The 19,187-nt window shown below is 38.2% G+C and overlaps 1 long non-coding RNA gene across 1 annotated transcript in view; it reads right to left on the bottom strand.

Annotated features, from left to right (window-relative positions):
- Positions 1-6,118: 6,118 nt before the first annotated feature.
- The window catches only part of LOC132020788 (uncharacterized), a 33,804-nt gene continuing 20,735 nt past the window's right edge, over positions 6,119-19,187 (bottom strand). The window contains exon 3 of the long non-coding RNA XR_009405085.1: positions 6,119-6,198. This is a non-coding gene — a long non-coding RNA (uncharacterized LOC132020788). The remainder of the gene's footprint in view (positions 6,199-19,187) is intronic.

Genomic DNA, 19,187 nt, shown 5'->3' with positions numbered 1-19,187 from the left:
TATTTTTTTTTTAAAGATTTTATTTATTTATTTGTCAGAGAGAGAGTGAGCGAGAGCGAGCATAGGCAGACAGAGTGGAAGGCAGAGTCAGAGGGAGAAGCAGGCTCCCTGCGGAGCAAAGAGCCCGATGTGGGACTCGATCCCAGGACGCTGGGATCATGACCTGAGCCAAAGGCAGCTGCTTAACCAACTGAGCCACTCAGGCGTCCCTCAAATAAACTTTAAAGGATGAAAAAAGTTATGTCAGGCAGAGTCTGGGCAAAGAGAATCTAGGTGGAGAGAATAGCACTAAACAAAATCAGAAAGTTTGGAAAGCATAGGGTCTGTTTTGGATAATACACACATACACCCCAGACAAGGGAGATAAAAGTAGGTAAGCACTAGAAAAGACTAAAAAGGTTGGGACAGATTTTTTTAATTTTTAAGGATTAGGGCATAGCTTACCTGATAAAAGAGTCAGGTCTCGGGGCCTGATAAAGCAAGAATTTTAAGCACAGAGACCTTGAACCTGAAAATTCTATGTGAGGGCTCTTAATGGGAAATATGAGAGACATTAGGTCTAGGCTAAGGATTCTCCCCACCCAGGTGAGGAGCGGGTCTAATGGCAAATAATAGAATCCTGCTACACATTAACTGTGTAAAATTGCCCAGGTAATGTAAGTTATTTGGACCTCAATTTTTTTTTTAATTTCTTAAAAGAGGAGGAAGAAGACTATCAGGATGATATCTTAATATCTCTTCTAGTACTAGCATCCTGTGATCACATATGCCAAAGATTGCAAATTCAAATGCCTAAATTAAGGATCTGGAAGGTTTGATAAATAAGTAAATGAATTTGAAGTAAGAAAAATAAGGAATGGTAGAGATTAGAGTGGTAGTTTAGATGCCCCATCTAAAATTCAAGCCAATTTTTTCATGAATGGGGACCCAATGTTGCCAATTTTCTAATTTTTCATGAGAAACAAGAATACCATAATTTTAAGAATATAATACAGAACAAACAAAACACCTCTACTGGCTAAATACAGTCCATGAGTCACTAGTTTTCAACCTCTGCTACAGATAAAAGGGCCTAAACAAGAATACCAAGTGTTTGAATGAAAAGAAAGAAATATGAAGAAAGAGGAAGGAATCAAGGAGAATACCAAAATTTCCCCTAGGTAATGAGGAGGAGGTGGGAGCATTAAGATAAATGTTAAAAATCATGGGGCGCCTGGGTGGCTCAGTGGGTTAAGCCGCTGCCTTCCGCTCAGGTCATGATCTCAGGGTCCTGGGATCGAGTCCCGCATCGGGCTCTCTGCTCGGCGGGGAGTCTGCTTCCTCCTCTCTCTCTCTCTCTGCCTGCCTCTCAGCCTACTTGTGATCTCTCTCTGTCAAATAAATAAATAGAATCTTTAAAAAATATATATATAAATGTTAAAAATCAGTAGAAGTTTTGGAGAGAAGGTGCTTGGCGGTGATTTTTTTGAACACAGGACAGACTTCTCCGTCATAGGTGTCCACAGCACACAAACAAATTAAGCTATTGAGTTTGAGAAATCTGTGGGATTTAGCAGGTCAAATGTGCACAAGAAATGTAAGACAGGAGTTTCGGGAGAGAGGATGAAGCAGGAGTTAAAGGTAAAAGATTCATTCTCTCAAAGTTTTATTAAACATACATCAAAATATGTATTTGTTATTTCTTAAGATTCTATATTCTATGAGGGCAAAAACCACATTTTTTTCACCACTTATCCAGCACCTAGCATAATGCACAGTAGATGCTTAATGTATGTAGATTTAAAAAATTAATAAATATACCATGTGCTTCACAGTATATAAGGTACAGTGTTGAATTAGGAAATGTTCTCAAGTTTATAGATTAGAAAGCAAGTCAACTCTTATATATATAATTAACTAATCTCAGTTTGAAAGCAGTACCATTAAAAAAAGGCACCATGGAATTCAGAAGACAAAAAAAATGTTTAGAAGAAGTTACACTGGGCTTTGATAATAGATAAGATTGGATCATGCAGATGTTGGGAGGAACTGGTCAGAAGCATCTAAGTTAAAGGTGCATACTTTTCTTCTGAAAGTAGGGAAGTGTTTGAGACTGCCAATATAGTGAATTAGAGAATCAGTTTGAAGCCAGAGCCTTGAGAATGTAAATGTAGCCACATGTAAAGGTAAGGAAGGAGAACCAACAAAACAAACAGGGAAGAAGTCATCAGAAAGCTAAGAGAAGCATCAGGAGAATGAGTTACATAGAAACTAAAAATCCACATTTCGGGTGCCTGGGTAGCTCAGTGGGTTAAAACCTCTGCCTTCTGCTCAGGTCATGATCCCACAGTCCTGGGATGGAGGCCTGCATCAGACTCTCTGCTCAGCAGGGAGCCTGCTTCCCCCTCTCTCTGCCTACTTGTGATCTCTCTGTCTATCAAATAAACAAAATCTTTTAAAAATTAAAATTAAAATTAAAATCCACATTTCAAGAAAGAGAGGTCAGTCAGTATTGTCAAATACTACAGACAGCAGGCCCGCAAGAAGGAGGATTTAAAGCCATTGGATTTAGTGATTAAGGAAATAATTGATGACTTTCAACTAAACAATTTCTTTATAGTTGACCAATGAATATGAGGAGAGGAGCATAAGAGACCAGTAGAATTTTGATTTGCTGAGGGTGGAAGAGAATGGAGTTACTTAGGAGCGGGGGGGTGAATTAGAAGAGGAGAAGACTAGGTTGCAAAAAAGGATAAATTCATAAAGCAAAATTTTACAGGATCTAAACAGTAATGGGAAAAACTAGAAAGAGAAAAACTAAAAGAAAAAGGGAAAGAGTCCTTTGTCAAGAATCAGGACACCTGGGTGGCTCAGTTGGTTAAGCAGCTGCCTTCAGCTCAGGTCATGATCCCAGCGTCCTGGGATCGAGTCCCACATCGGGCTCCTTGCTCAGCGGGCAGCCTGCTTCTCCCTCTGCCTCTGCATGCCATTCTGTCTGCCTGTGCTCGCTCTCTCTCTCTCTCTGATAAATAAATAAAATCTTTAAAAAAAAAAAAGAATCAGCATTATAATTCTAACAAATATATCTCAATAACAAAGATAATATTTTAAGTAATCTCTCAATATATTTTTCCTACTTGGTTACCTCATTTCTTTTTATCCTTATGGCCCAAAGTAACTTCTGATATACTGAAAAATAATATTAGAACTTTAACTTAATAATATTTCTTTTTATTGGGGAAGGTATGTGCTATGATGAGTGCTGTGAAATGTGTAAACCTGGCGATTCACAGATCTGTACCCCTGGGGATAAAAATACATTATATGTTTATTAAAATAAATAAATAAATGTAATTTAAAAAATAATAATAGTAATATTTCTTTTTTTAATCTTTTTTTTTAAAGACTTTTTTATTTATTCATGGACAGAGAGAGATCACAAGTAGGCAGAGAAGCAGGCAGAGAGAGAGAGAGAGGAAGAAGCAGGCTCCCTGCTGAGCAGAGAGCCTGATGCGGGACTTGATCCCAGGACACCGAGATCATGACCTAAGCTGAAGGCAGAGGCTTAACCCACTGAGCCACCCAGGTGTCCCAACTTAATAATATTTCTTAATGATTTCTTAAAATCCTCTTTTTATAAGTGAATGGATATCACAGTACATAACTCCTGCATTTTTTGTTATTCACATCCCTTCAAGAATCCACTCCTCTGCAAATGTAGCTTGTGTAGTTCAAGTGGGGCTAATTCCCAAATCCCCACCAAGCCCAGATTTGAGCCCAGATCTGGCCAATGACAACCATCACCAATACTTTCACTTACACTATAAGGAAAAAGACTGTCTTCCTCTGACGTTGCAGGAGCTAAGGACCATGTAAGCCTGGAGCAGATAGGTCACCTTTGCCACCACATGGAGGCTTGTGTAAAATTGGAACCTGGAAGACAGAAACCAAATCCTGATGATGTTAGTTAGTCCAGCAATCCAGATATACCTCACGACTAGTTTGACCACTGGACTTTTCAGTTAAATGAGCCAATTAACTCTCTTTTATGCTTAAACTTGGGTTTTATCTGGACTTCTGTGATTTACTACTCAAAACATCCTAATACAGGTATCCTTCATTAGGTCAGCATCATTTCTGTTTCTTCTATGCCTTTATTTTTTTTAAGATTTTATTTGTTTATTTGACAGAGCAGGGGGGCCAGCAGGCAGAGGGAGAGGGAGATGCAGGCACGTCACTGAGCAGGGAGCCCAGTGTGGGGTTCAGATCCCAGGATTTGGGTATCATGACCTGATCCAAAGACAGATACTTAACTGAACTACCCAGGGGCCCCTCTATGCCTTATTTTAAATTTGTTACTCTAGAATGTACTCTGTAATGTATTCCACAGTTCTCACTAAATTAATCCACTAAATTTAGTACAATTTATACTAAATTTAGTACAATCTCAATCTTAATCCCAGTGGTATTTTAAGAACTTTTTGTTGTTGTTTGCCTGTTTGGGAACTAGGCAGAATTACCCCCAAAGTTCACAGAGAGGGGGAAAAAAAGCATTTAAATACCAAGAAAAATAGGGGAATATAATCAGTTACTGAAACATATTATAAAGCAAGAATAATAAACATAGGGTGGTGATAGAGTATGACTGAACAGTCATAGAACAGAATCCAAAACTTAAGTATATATATATTTAATATATTTGCCATATTTAATATATGGTAAATCAAGAAATGGTTAATTCAATAAAGTATTTAATATTTTAAGGTCAATGAGCCAGATTTAGGGGGAAAAATAATCAGATCTCTACCTTATTCATCACTCTAGAATAAATCTCAAATGGGTACATGACTCAAATCTGAAAATTAAAGCAAGACTGATTCTCAATATATATTGGTTGGTGTATAGTTGATACAATCTTTAACAATATCTGCTAAATTTTTAAATGTGAATGCCTTTTGACATAGCTTTTCAATTCTAGGTATTTATCCTAGAGAAACAAAATATATGTATAAAGATAAGGATGACAATAGAGCACTGGAATATCAAAAATAGTATACACATGTGGAATAATTAAGTTATGGAATATCTATACCATGCAACCTCAAAGAAGCAATATCACAACCAAGAGGTGAAAATTGATTCTGTGGAGGGGGGGGACAAAAAAAAACTTATTTTTTACATACAAAGCACAAATATATACATAAAGTACAGTTTATATGTGGTATCGAAATTTCATGGAAGGGATAATTAAGAAAAAAATGTCTAAACAGGCTTCATGGAACAATGATGAAAAAAAAAGACTGAGAATAACTGATCTATAAAATTCATTACAGTCCAACTGTTGAAAAGAATGAGGTAGATGTATATTGACAAAAGAGGATGCCCAAGATGCAGGATGTTTTAAATGAAAAAGAAAGAAACCAGTGTAGATAGCCTTGTGGTGAAAAACGACTTCTTAAACATGACTCTAAAGCCCAATACTATTAAAGTTTAGGTTAAACTACACAAAAGATTGGGGGAAAAGATCATGGGGAAAAGGGACGCCTGGGTGGCTCAGTTGGTTAAGCAGCTGCCTTCGGCTCAGGTCATGATCCCAGCGTCCTGGGATCGAGTCCCACATCGGGCTCCTTGCTTGGCAGGGAGCCTGCTTCTCCCTCTGCCTCTGCCTGCCACTCTGTCTGCCTGTGCTTGCTCTCGCTTCTCTCTCTATGACAAATAAATAAAATAAAATAAAAAAAAAATCTTTAAAAAAAAAAAAAAAAAAAAAAAGATCATGGGGAAAAACCTTACCCACCCACTACCCTACACACACACACACACACACACGCACACACACGCACACATTAGAATTCAAGTTGAAACAACAACCCAAGATAAAGTATTTGCAAAATACATGAAAAAGTATATGCCATTAATAAACAAAGAGCTCTTGTATGTCAATAAAAAGGTTTAACACCCTAACAAACACATCTGCTAAAGACCATAAATAAGCAAATCACAGACACACCAAATAAGCATATGAAAATAGTTATATTCTTGCTAGTTAAGAAATACAAATAATCCCAGATTCCTGGGTGGCTCAGTCAGTTAAGCGTTTGCCTTCAGCTCAGGTCATGAGCCCAGGGTCCTGGGATCAAGTCCGGAGACAGGCTCCTTGCTCAATGGGGAGCCCGCTTCTCCCTCTGCCTGCTGCTTCCCTGCTTGAGCTCTCTCTTCTCTCTGACAAGTAAATAAATAAAACAATTTTTTTAAAATTTTTAAAAGAAATACAAATAATCCCAGCAATGAGATAACATGTTTTCATTGGATTAGAAAGGTTTGCAAAGATTGGTGTCAGCAGAGATATGAGATAGGGCTCTGAGTATAAATAGGTTCAGCCCTTCTGAAGTACAGTTTGGCAACATGTATCAAAATGTTAAATACAAATACCTTTGAATCAGCAGTGATACTTCTAGGAATATATCTAAAAGTGATCATCAGATAGTCCAGAAAATATGCATGTGTAAGAATGCTCTTTATAATATTGATTAAAAATTGGAACCAACTTAAAATTTTATATGAGTCTAAATGTACTTTTGAGTGAAAAGAGCTTGTTACAAAGCATCATGTTCATTGTAATGCTATTTATATAAGTTATGTATAAGTACACATAGAAACAATATTTTTTAAATGTTAGTGGAAATTTCTGTGGAATTTCAAGTGAGTTTCAAGCCTATGCAAAAATGAGAGAATAGTATGAACTCCTGTGTACCCTTCTACTCACCTTCAACTCTTATCAAATCTTAGTTCATCTATATTCCCACCCACTCCTTCACTCAACCCAGTTTTTGAGGTAAATCCAAAACATTTTATCTGTAAATGGTTTAATATATACCTCTAACAGATAAGGATGATTCTGAGACAATGTCAATGCTATTACTAACAATTCATTTATGAAATCAATTATATCCAATGTTCAAATTTTTTTAAAGATTTTATTTATTTGACAGACAGAGATCAGAAGTAGACAGAGAGGCAGGCAAAGAAAGAGAGAAGGGGAAGCTGAGCAGAGAGCCTGATGCCGGGCTTGATCCCAGGACCCTGAGATCACGATCTGAGCTGAAGGCAGAGGCTTTAACCCACTGAGCCACCCAGGTGCCCCAATTGTCAAATTTTTTATTCTTATGCATTGTTTTACAGTTCGATTGAGGTCCATACATTACAATTCATTCATATATTTCCTAAGCTATAGGTCTTTCTCCCTTCCTTCCTCCCTTCCTCTCTTTCTCTCTCTCTCCCCCCACTCTCCCCAACCCCCAGCTCCAACCCCTAACCCCGGTTCCCTCTCCCAATTTACTTGGGTAAGTGACTGGGTTATTTGAGCTTAGGAGTTTTGAAAGTAGACCTGAGCCTGACATTTATGGACCTGGGACAACAGCACAAATAGAGCTCAAATACCACAGTTAAGATAAAATAAAATGCACAAAACAACTGTTCAGTTCAGTTAATTTTAACAATTATATACATCCATGTAGCTTGCTCCCAAAACAAGGTAAAGACTATTTTCATTACTTCAGAAAGTTTTCTCATGAGTCTTTACAGTTAGTTCCTCTCTACCCACTGAGCCTGGGGTTACTATGAATAAGGCTGCCATGAACTTTCTTGTACATGTTGTCTTGTGGGCATTTTCATTCTTCTGGGTGAATACTTAGGAATGAAAATGATAGTTTAGCTTTAAAAGAAACTACCAAACAGTTCTTCGAAGTGGTTTACTAGTTTACATGTACAGAAACAGTGTATGAAAGTTCCAGTTGCTTTTTGTGCTGTTAACAGATGTTGACTATCATTACTTAGACACATTAATTAGGGTTTACAAAATAGCATTATTCTAGCATTTATTTATTTGCTGAAACGCTTCTTTAAAGAGAAAATTCCCTTAAAATGCATTTGGTTTCCCTGAAATACAACTCAAACAGGAAAGTCAGGATTAATGTGTAATTCTTTATTTACCAATTTTCAAAATGATGAGTTCTCTCACATTCATCAGAGACTGACAGATAGTGAAAGGGTTTTTTTCAGAATTATTATTAACTCATTAACTTAAACATATTTGATGTGCTGAATCCATTTCAATTATCATCGTTACTGATGCTCATACTGTCCTATCTTTAGCCAGTGGGGAATCTCTTCAAATTAGCTTCTGTTTTCTTTCACACAATGCTCTAAGTCTTTGATAACTTCCTTCCCTTCAAAACGACAAGTCGTTCCAGACTAATCTTCAACCTTTCCTGCAGCAGACACAGAATCAGCCATCTTCCCAAGGAATCCTGGTTTTTTTTAATGGGAAATGGTATCTCAGAGGCCACAGTCTGGTAGGGTGTTTATTGGTAGTGGATGTTCCTGGTTTCTAGACCTTTAGAGTGGGTGAAGTTATGAAATGTGTCATTGTTGTCGTTGTTGTGTAAAGATTGTATTCATTTATTAGAGAGAGAAAGAGAGAACATGCATGAGTCAGGGAGGGGCAGAGTAAGAAGGAAAATCAGACTCCACGCTGAGCAGGGAGCCTGATGGCAGGGCTGCATCCCAGGACCCTGGGATCATGACCTGAGCCAAGGGTAGATGCTTAAACAACTGAGTCACCCAGGACCCCTGAAATGTGTTGTTGTTTTAAAGACATAACACATATGTCCAGTTGAAAGTTAGGACTACCCTCAGAAGTCTCACATCTGTGTCTCCTTTTTCCCATGCCTAAAATCAACATAATTACTCATTTGCTTTATAACACCATGTACAAATAACAGTCTCAGAATACAATCTTGGCACTACAACCACAATATGATTACTGAAAACAGTTTTGTTTTTTGGTGTTGTTGGGCTAGAGGGGCCTTTCTTTAAGCCCTTTGTTATTAGGGTATATTTCCTTATGGATATGTACTCTATTACTGTGTTTTAAAGCCACTTGGAAAGGTTCCACATGTGTGGTTATGCCACCAACTCAATACATAGTTAGATTAATTTGTTTAATCTTGATTGCAATTTTTAGAGATTGCATTTTTAATGTAGCTTTGCTTTATACAAACATAAAATATTTACATGGTTCTAAAGTGAAGTCTATAAAACAAGAGCTGTCAGAGAAAAATCTAGCTTCTACCCCTCTCCAGTCTGTGTTGTCCTTCCTTCACTATATAAATAACCATTTATTTTTATTATTTATCCTTCCATTTTTATATATATAAGCAATTATAATCTTCTAAAACAAATGATAGCATACTATGCACTCGGTTCACTCATTAAAGTGTACAATTTAGTAGTGCCTGGCTGGCTCAGTTGTTTGAGCAACCGACTCTTGGTTTTGGCTCAGATCGTGATCTCAGGGTTGTGCCATCAAGGCCTGCATCAGGCTCCATGCTGAGGGCAGAGTCTGCTTGGAACTATCTATTTCCCTCTCCCTCTGCCCTTCCCCACCTGCATGCGGGCTCTCAGGCTCTCTCTCTCTAACAAATAAATCTTTAAAAAATATATAGTATACAATTTAATGATTTTTAATATATTCTCAAAATTATGCAACACGACTACAGGTTTAGACCATTTTCATAATCCCCAAATACCCTTCATGCTTTAATTATCCCCTTATGGCCCCCCAATTCTCCCTAGCCATAGGCAACCACTAATCTACTTTCTGTCTCTATAGTATAAATTTGCCTGGTCTGGTTATTTCATGTAAATGGAATCATACAATATGCAGTATTTGAGTCTGGCTTTTTTATTTACCAAATGTTTACAAGGTCCGTTCATGTTGTATATGTATTGGTACTTCATTACTTTCTATTGCTAAATATGTTCCATTATGTGGGTATACCACATGTTATTTATCCATTTATTAGTTGATGGACATTTGGGTTGTTTCTACTCTTTAGCTAGTGAGAATCATGCTGTTATGAACATCTGTGTAGCATAGACTTACCCTTCCATTTCTCTTGAGTGGAACAGCTAGGTCATATGGTATCTCCATGTTTAACATTTAGGAGAACTGTCAAACTGTTTTCCAAAGGAGCTTGCACTATTTTACATCCTTTCTCCCCAGCATTGTGGTTTCCAGTTTCTCCACATTCTTGTCACCACTTGTTATTGTCCATCCTTTTTCTAATAGCTATCTTAATGGGAGTGAAGCAGTATCTCACTGAGTTTGGTTTGAATTTCCCTAATACTAATGATGTAGAGCATCTTTTCATGTGCTTATCAGCCACTGGTATATTTTTTTTGGAGAAATGTCTGTTCAAATCCTTCACCCATGTATCGATTGGGTCATTTGTCTTCAGTTGCTATTATAAGAGGTTTATTTTATATGTTCTGGGTACAAGTCCCTTACCAACTTGTGGTTTGAGCATGTTCTCTCCCATTCTGCTTTCTTTTCATTTTCTTTTTTTTTTTTCCTTTAAGATTTTGTTTCCTTATTTAGTTAACAGAGAGTAAGCACAAGCAGGTGAAGTGGGAGGCACAGGGAGAGGGAGAAGCAGGCTCTCCACTGAGCAGGGAACCCGACATGGGCCTCAATCCCAGGACCCTGGGATCATGACCTGAGCTGAAGGCAGATCCTTAACCCACTGAGCCACTCAGGCACCACTTCTTTTCATTTTCTTGAGAGTGTCCTTTATTGGTTAAAGTCTAATTTATCTACTTATTCTTTCTTTTGTTGGTACTCTTTTTAGCATCATGTCTGAGAAGGCTTTACCTAACCGAAGGCCACAAAGATTTATTCGGATATTTTATTCCACAACTTTTACAATTTTAGTTCTTACAATTATGTCTATGATTCATATTTATGAATTTTATGTATGTAGGAGTCTAACTTAATCCTTTTGCATGTGAATATCCAGTTGTCCTGGTGCTATTTGTTGATAAAACTATTCTTTTTTTTTTTTTTTTTCTGATTTAATTGTGTTGGTACCCTTTCGAAAATCAATTGACTAGGGTCACCTTGGTGTCTCAGTCGTTAAGCGTCTGCCTGGAAAGCCTCCTTCTCCCTCTCCCCCATCCCATGCTTGTGTTCCCTCTCAGGCTGTCTCTCTCTTAGTCAAATAGATAAGTAAAATCTTTAAGTTAAAATAAAATCAATTGACCATAAATGTAATAGTTTATTTCTAGATTCTCAATTTTATTCCATCGATCTATATATCTGTTCTTTTGCCAGTACCACAATGTCTTGATTACTATGACTTTACAGTAAGTATGAACGCAGGAAGTATGAGTCCTTCAACTTTGTTCTTCTTTTTCAAGATTATTTAGTTACTCTTAATCCCTTGCATTGCCATATGAATTGTCGATTTCTGAGAGAAAGCCAGCTGGGATTTTGATAGGTATTACATTGAATCTACAGATCAGTTGGAGAGTATTGTCATTCATCTTAGCAATATTAAATCTGCAATCCATCAGTATTGGATGTTTCTCTATTTACTTATGTCTTCTTTAATTTCTTTTAACAGCATTTTGTAGTTTTCAGAGTATAAGTTTTATACTTTTGCTAAATTTATTTCCAAGTATTCTTTTTGATGCTCTTGTAAAGGGAATTTTTTTTTAATTTCAAATTTCTCCTTGCTTTTTTTTCAGGATTTTATTTATTTATTTGAGAGAGAGAGAGACAGAGACAGAGCATGAGTCGGGGGGAGGAAGGAGTGGGAAAAGCAGACTCCCCACCGAGCAGGGAGCCCAACACAGGAACTCGGGTCTCAATCCCAGTACCTGGGATCATAATCTGAGCTAAAAGCAGATGCTTAACCAACTGACCCACCCAGAAGCCCCTCCTCCTTGCTTTTTTAATTTACCAGTAGACCTGAATATCACTCCATTGTAGTAAATATATATATTCTTCATTCCTCTTTACAACTGCAATTATTTTCTTAGTTTATGGTTTAAATTTTTCACAAGTATTGTATATGCATATAATATAACAAAAAATATTATTTATCAAATGAAATAAGTAAAATAATGTACCTATCAGATAATTACCGTCATCGCTAGTTAAGAAATGTGGCAAAATTAACATCTGAGAAATGCCAATAATTACTTGACAGCTCACGTCTTCTAAGAAAACTTGTTTTTTGCAGATTTCCTTTCCCTAAAAGGCTGTTTACTGGACAATATAACTACCTACTATCATAATCACTGATTGGGCCAAGGAATGTGGCAGTATATCCGATATCAGTCCCCTTTTCCCTTTTTTCATTCAAATGGAAAATTTATGTGTTTAGATATCTGTGTCCAAATACAATGAAAATTGTAGTTAGCCTTAAGCCTTAAGAGGATTAATCCTGATCAGTTCCAGTCAGTTGTGATAACTGCCATTTCCCTTGCCAACAGCAGCCAATGAGATACCAAAGGGTAGTCTGCTGAATGCCTTTTGTGAAAGTTGTTCCTTGCTCTTAGACAGGAACGCAAGATAGGATAGTTCATTTTCTGTCTCCTGGTCCTGTTATCCCCTGAAGCTGTGGCAGCTTTCATGACTCCAGAGGAAAAGCCAACATGCCGAGGAAGACAGAACAAAAAGATGGAAGGAATCTGGGCCATTGATGAGGTCACTGAGGACATGTCCTATCTCCATTTTATTGTTACATAAGATAGCAAATGTTTAAATGACTTTGAACTGGATTTTCTATTACTTTCAGTCAAGAGTATCATGATAAAAGTACATGCCTGATTCAAGAGTAGCCAATCGCGGGGTGCCTGGGTGGCTCAGTGGATTAAAGTCTCTGCCTTTGGCTCAGGTTATGATCCCAGAATCCTGGGATCGAGAAATTGGGCTTTCTCCTCAGCAGGGAGCCTGCTTCCCAGTCTCTATCTGCCTGCCTCTCTGCCTACTTGTGATCTCTCTCTCTCTGTCAAATAAATAAATAAAAATCTTAAAAAAAAAAAAAAAAGAGCAGCCCATCCCTAGGCTGACTAGTTGGACACAGATAAGTGTAAGGTGTCACCCAATCACATTGATCCCAAGCACAGAGCTAAGGCCCACATATTTCTACTTAAATCCACAGCCACTCTTCAGCTCTGGCCTCTCTGAGGCCTAATCCCAGTATGTGTCCTATGTGTAGCATGCCAGGAAATTTTGTGTCCCTTGCTGCAATTATCACTTTAGCTTGAATGTCTCTCTCTCTCTCTCGTAACCAAGTGAGTCTGACTAGAGTCAGACTAGAGTCTGACTAACTTTGGAGAAGTTAGTACCTTGGAAAATGTCCCATTTCCTTAAAAAAGGATATAGACTTTATTACCTTTAGCCTAAAAAGTATAGTAGATGCATTATACTACAATTTTACTTTTCTATCTACCCCTATAACTGAAGAAGAAGCCAAAGAAAATCCATTTGATGGGAAAATGTGGGGTCAGGCCTCAAACCTCCATAGAAAGGTCTAGTATTTTATATTTTTCAAGAAGAAATTATAGTCATTTGGAAATTTTCAGGTTTTATTTTGATTTGAGACTTAGTTGCAGAAGTTTATGACCCTCTTTTCCAAGTACTTCAACATGTATCTCCTAAGAACAATGGCATCCTCGGGGTGCAGGCAGCTAAGTGGTCTGACTCTTGATCTCAGCTCAGCTCTTGATCTCAGGATTGTGAGTTCAAAGCCTATATTGCGCTCCATGCTGGGTATGGAGACTATTTTTTTAAAAAGGGAAAAGAAAAGAGGAAAAAAAAAACAGAATAATGGCATTCTCTTACCCAAACACAAAGCGATTATAAAAATCAGAAAATTCACATGTAGACAATGTTATTATCTAATGTCGTCCATACTCAAATTTTACTAATTTTTGCAGTATTGTCCTTTAGAGAAATCTTTTTGCCCATTCCAGAACCACATATTTCATGTAGTTATCACATCCCTTTTCTTTTTTTCTTTATTTTTCTTTATTTTGTTTGTTTGTTTTTTAATAACATCTTTGTGTGGAGTTTTTCCTTTTTTTTTTTTTTTTTTTTTTTTAAGGTAGACTTTATACTTAGCATGGAGCCCAATGCAGGGCTCGAACTCATGACCCAGAGAACAAGACCTGAGCTGAAATCAAGTTGAGTGCTTAACTGACTGAGCCATCCAGGTGCCCTTGTTTGTTTTTTATAACATCATCATCATGTCTCTTTAGTCTCTTTAAATCTGAAACCATTCCTCAGCCTTTCTTTGTCTTTCATGACAGTAACATTTTTAAAGAATACAGGACCACTGTTCTGTTCCCGTTACTTCCTCATGCCTCCATTCAGATTATACATTTGGGGCAGAAACACTACACAAGCAATATATGTCCATCACTTCAAGAGACACCTCAGCTTGTATTATTTGTGATGATGTTTTCAATCTTGATCTCTCAGAGGAAGTGGTTTCAGCTAGATTTGTCTTGTTTTTCTGTTTCTTTTTAATAAATAATGGTAGATATATACTTTGAGGCTATATAAATATCCTGTTCCCCAGTAAATTTTCTACAACCAACTTTTAGCACCCACTGATGATTCTTGCCTAAATAGATTATTACTATGCTAAACACATAAATGGTGATTTTCTAACTCTTGCCATCCCTCCTACATTGATTACTTGGCATTCTACCATAAAAAGCCTTCCTTCTCCCTGCCCTTTGTGATATTTACCTGCTTGTTTTCAATGTCAGTATGAATTCATGGAGTCTTTTTTGTTCAAGGAGATCTAGTCCGTTCACATTACTGCTCATTTTGATGCTCAAATTATCCCTGGTTTGGCCAGAGGAGGCCCATCAACTGGCTTCCTTACTTCCTGGCATAGCAAGTGCTCCAGGCCCTTGTTGCATTTCCTTGCCTTAGCCACAGAATAGTCAACACTTCAAGAAGCCCTCAGTTTCTTTTAGAAGGTAATGTTCTTAGAAGCCAAGGTTTAGGGGCACTTGGGTAGCTCAGTGGGTTAAAGCCTCTGCCTTCAGCTCATGGGGCTCTCTGCTCAGTGGGGAGCCTGCTTCCCCCGCCCCGCCCCCCAGCCGCTCTCTGCCTGCCTCTGCCTACTTGTGATCTCTGTCAAATTAACAAAAAAATGTTTAAAAGGGGTGCCAGAGTGGCTCAGTAGGTTAAAGCCTCTGCCTTCAGCTCAGGTCATGATCCCAGGGTCCTGGGATGGAGCCCCGCATCGGTCTCTGTGTTCAGCAGGGAGCCTGCTTCCCTCTCTCTCTCTGCCTGCCTCTCTGCCTACTTATGATCTCTGTCTGTCAAATAAATAAATAAAATCTTTTTTAAAAAATGTTCTAAAAAGAAAAAAGGATACCAAGATTTAGGAAGCAGATCTCTTCATTGCTCCACACTCTTTCACCAGATATACCTAGGAAGTAGTTTTCGTTTTGTTTTAAAGAAAGAAAAAAGCCTGAATTTTTACCAGTCCAGCACCTAAGTGTTCGTCCTCCTTCCCAAATTCCATATTGGTATATCCTCTCTCCAAAACTGAGAACTCTGGCTCCCAGCAGTATCGGTATGGTTTCTTATTTGCTCAATACTATATTATATACAAAATAGTTCCAGAATTGCTACATCTGTACCACTAATAGAAATAAACCTGTTAAGTGGAGTTCAGGATTTCTTTGCAGGTTTTTTCTGTATTTAGACTGAGGAAATATATATATATATATATATATATATATATATATATATATATACTCAAGGTACTACATTCAAACATTACTAGAATAAGTTCTTTTTTATTCTATTTGATTATCCATTTGATGTGCAATTCAGTTTCCTTGTTTCTGTTTGTATTCAGTTTTAGAATTTCTCCCCCAAACTTATGGATTTTACTTTATTTTATAAGTATGTAAAATATTAGCATGGTTCCACAAGTCAAAGCTATATACAAATGCTTATCCAGAGAATCGTCATTCTCTCCTGTATCCCCTCCATTCTGTCCCCTCTCTCCTGTAGGCAAATTTCATTAATTTTTGCTTTATTCTTTCAGTATATATTTTTGTAAAAAGTGAGCAGATACATGTATATTATTTATCCTCATTCCTTACCCAAAAGGTAGCATATGATATACTCTTCTGCTCTTTGCTTTTTTCACTGAGCAGTAAATCCTGAAAGTCACTCTATAAAAGCTGCCTAGTACTTTATTATGTGTATATTTCTCTATTATGAATCTTCAGTCTCTCTCCAATGTGTACATATTTAGATTATCTCCAACATTTCGCAATTTACTCATTTAAAAAAAAATACAATCAGGGGCGCCTGGGTGGCTCAGTGGGTTAAAGCCTCTGCCTTCGGCTCAGGTCATGATCTCAGGGTCCTGGGATCAAGTCCCGAATCGGGCTCTCTGCTCAGCAGGGAGCCTGCTTCCTCCTCTCTCTCTGCCTACTTGTCATCTCTCTCTGTCAAATAAATAAATAAAATCTTTAAAAATAAAAATAAAAATAAATACAATCATAGGGGCACCTGGGTGGCTCAGTGGATGAAGCATCTAACTTCATCTCAGGTCATGATCCCAGAGCCCTGGAATTGAGCCCCACATCAGGCTCCTTGCTCAATAGGGAACCTGCTTCTCCCCCTCCCTCTCCCTCTGCCTACTGCTCCCACTGCTTGTGTGCTCGCTCTCTCTCTCGCTCTCTCTCTGTCAAATAAATAAAATATTTAATAAAAAATAAAATCACAACCACCATATATATCCATGACTGGAGCTGAAGGCAGAGGCTTTAACCCACTGAGCCACCCAGGTGCCCCATTTTTTTAATTTTTTAAAAATATTTTATTTATTTATTTGACAGAGATGGCAAGCAGAGAGGCAGCTGGGGGGGGGGGGCGGCACGGAGCAGGCTCCCTGCGGAGCAGAGAGACCCATGCCAGGCTTGATCCCAGGACCCTGAGATCACGACCTGAGCTGAAGGCAGAAGCTTAACCCACTGAGCCACCCAGGCGCCCCATGCTTCCTCACTTTAAAAAGTAAATGATTTTAGAAGTCTTTTCCAATACTAAAATTCTATTTTTAATGGGAAAAATTAATCATGTGTATTTAAGACCTGTTATGAACAGAGAAGGTCACATACTACTTCTTTGGGTCAACCAGATAAATGAAAATTTGCTGAAAAAATATTTCTTTTTCTTGCTTCATATATTATTGCCAGGTGGTGTCACTGTGTATAGATCAAAGGGAATAGCAAGTGACAATCATTCCTCTACTTAGTAAGAGCCTGAGGCTTCTCATATATATATATATATACACACATACACACACACACACACACACACATATGTATATATATATATTTAATTACATAATGTTTACACTTTAAAAATTCAATTTCAGTGCTTCCTTATTCTCTGCCTGGGCCATCTAATATGGTCACCACTACTCATGTGTGGTCAGTAAGAATTTGAAATATGACTAGTCCCAGTTGAGGATGCACTGTAAGTGTAATATCCACACTAGATTTCTAAGACTTAATTTGACCAAAAAAAAAAAAGAATGGAATATATGTCATTAACATTTTTATATTGATTGCATGTTGAAATAGTTTTTTAGATTGATCAGCTTATATAAAATGTATTATTAAAATTAATTTCACCTTTTCCTTGGGGCGCCTGGGTGGCTCAGTGGGTTAAGCCTCTGCCTTCGGCTCAGGTCATGATCTCAGGGTCCTGGGATCGAGCCCCGTGTGGGGCTCTCTACTCAGTAGAAAGCCTGCTTCCCCCTCTCTCTCTGTCTACCTGTCTGCTTACTTGTGATCTCTGTCTGTCAAATAAATCTTTTTTAAAAAAATTAATTTCACCTTTTCCTTTTACCTTTTTTGATGTGGCTATTGGAATTTCCTAAGTGGCTCACATTATATTTCCATTGGACAGGACTGCTCTAAACAAATGAGAAGTCTACATAACATTAATATTCTCCAAAACAATGTTGTCACTGACTTTTAGTAAATTAAATTTACTAAGAACAATGGGGGTTTTTTCCTGTGCATATTCTCTAGGGAGAAAATCAATACCTACTCTTAGTGACTTTTACATTTTAATTTTTTGGAGTGATCTTCAAATCACTAGATATCAGTAGCTGTCTGGTGAAAACTGCCTGTCATACTCAGTGGTGTGACCTCATTTCATGGAGCCCATCAGTAAAAGATCAGGCTGAGATGATTCATTCAGTTTCACTATCTAGGAAATTCATATCATTAAAACTGAATTAGCTCAGTACAACCTAGCTAAGTGCTCTCCCAGGTTCGGGGATAGCTTTGGGTGGGAGATGATGAGACTTAACACTAGGAAGCCTCCTTTTACCCTGCTCGTCTCCTCTGAACATTATCATCTGCAAAGGGTTTTCACCTGGGTCCATAAGACGTGCTTTGGGGCGTCCGTGAACAGCTTGAAATTGTATTCAGTTTTGTGTGAAATTGTATTCAGTTTTCTCTCTCTTCTAGAGAGAAGATCTGTAGCTCTCCTCAGGTTCTCCTCAGGGGCCCATGGCGGTCCAAAAGTAAAGGGCCACAGACATGAGAAATTAAGTAGTGTCCTAGCTGCTGTAACAAATGACCATAAACTTAGTGAACTTAAACTTGTGTGTTATCGTCTAGCTCCATGGGTCAGAAGCCTGACACAGTCTCACCAATGTGTGGGCAGGGCTGCATCCCTTTCTCGAGGCTCTAGGGGCCACTTGTTTCCTTGCTCATTCAGGCTGTCAGAAAAATTCTGTTTCTTGCAGTTGTAGAGCAACAGGTCCCCACGTCCTTGCTGGCTGCCATCTGAGTGCTACTCCCTGCTTCTAGAGGCTGCCCACATTCCTTGGCTCATGGTCCCCTTCCTCTGACTTCAGAGCCAAGGTTTGAGTCCCTCTCAAGCTTTGTCTCCCCTGCCTCTTCAATCACATCTCTCTGACTCATTTTCCTGCCTCTCTCTTCCACTTTGAAAGGCTCATGTGATTACGATGGGATTACATTAAGCCCATCTGGATAATCCAGGATAATCTCCCTCTGTTAAGGTTCATAACTTTAATTCCCTCCACAAAGTCTTTTTTCACTGTATGATTTAACATACTCACAGATGCCAGGGATTAGGGAGCCATATTCTACCTGCCACAGCTTTCCACCCACGTTTGTGTGACTTGCTCCATTCTGAGCACAGAGAAGATGAGGCTGGTGACTAGCCCCCGTGCAAGGTGCCCCTCAGCAAAAAGTGTGGGAGTCCATATTTGTCAACAGCTTCCGCAGTCTTCCTTCTGTTACTCATTAGTCAAGTGCCACTCACGCTCCCCACTTAAAGG

The sequence above is a fragment of the Mustela nigripes genome, chromosome 6, assembly GCF_022355385.1.
Source record: "Mustela nigripes isolate SB6536 chromosome 6, MUSNIG.SB6536, whole genome shotgun sequence".
In the NCBI taxonomy this organism is placed as follows: Eukaryota; Metazoa; Chordata; class Mammalia; order Carnivora; family Mustelidae; genus Mustela; species Mustela nigripes.
The sequence above is the reverse complement of the archived record's forward strand: the minus strand, read 5'-3'. Positions and strand labels throughout refer to the sequence as shown.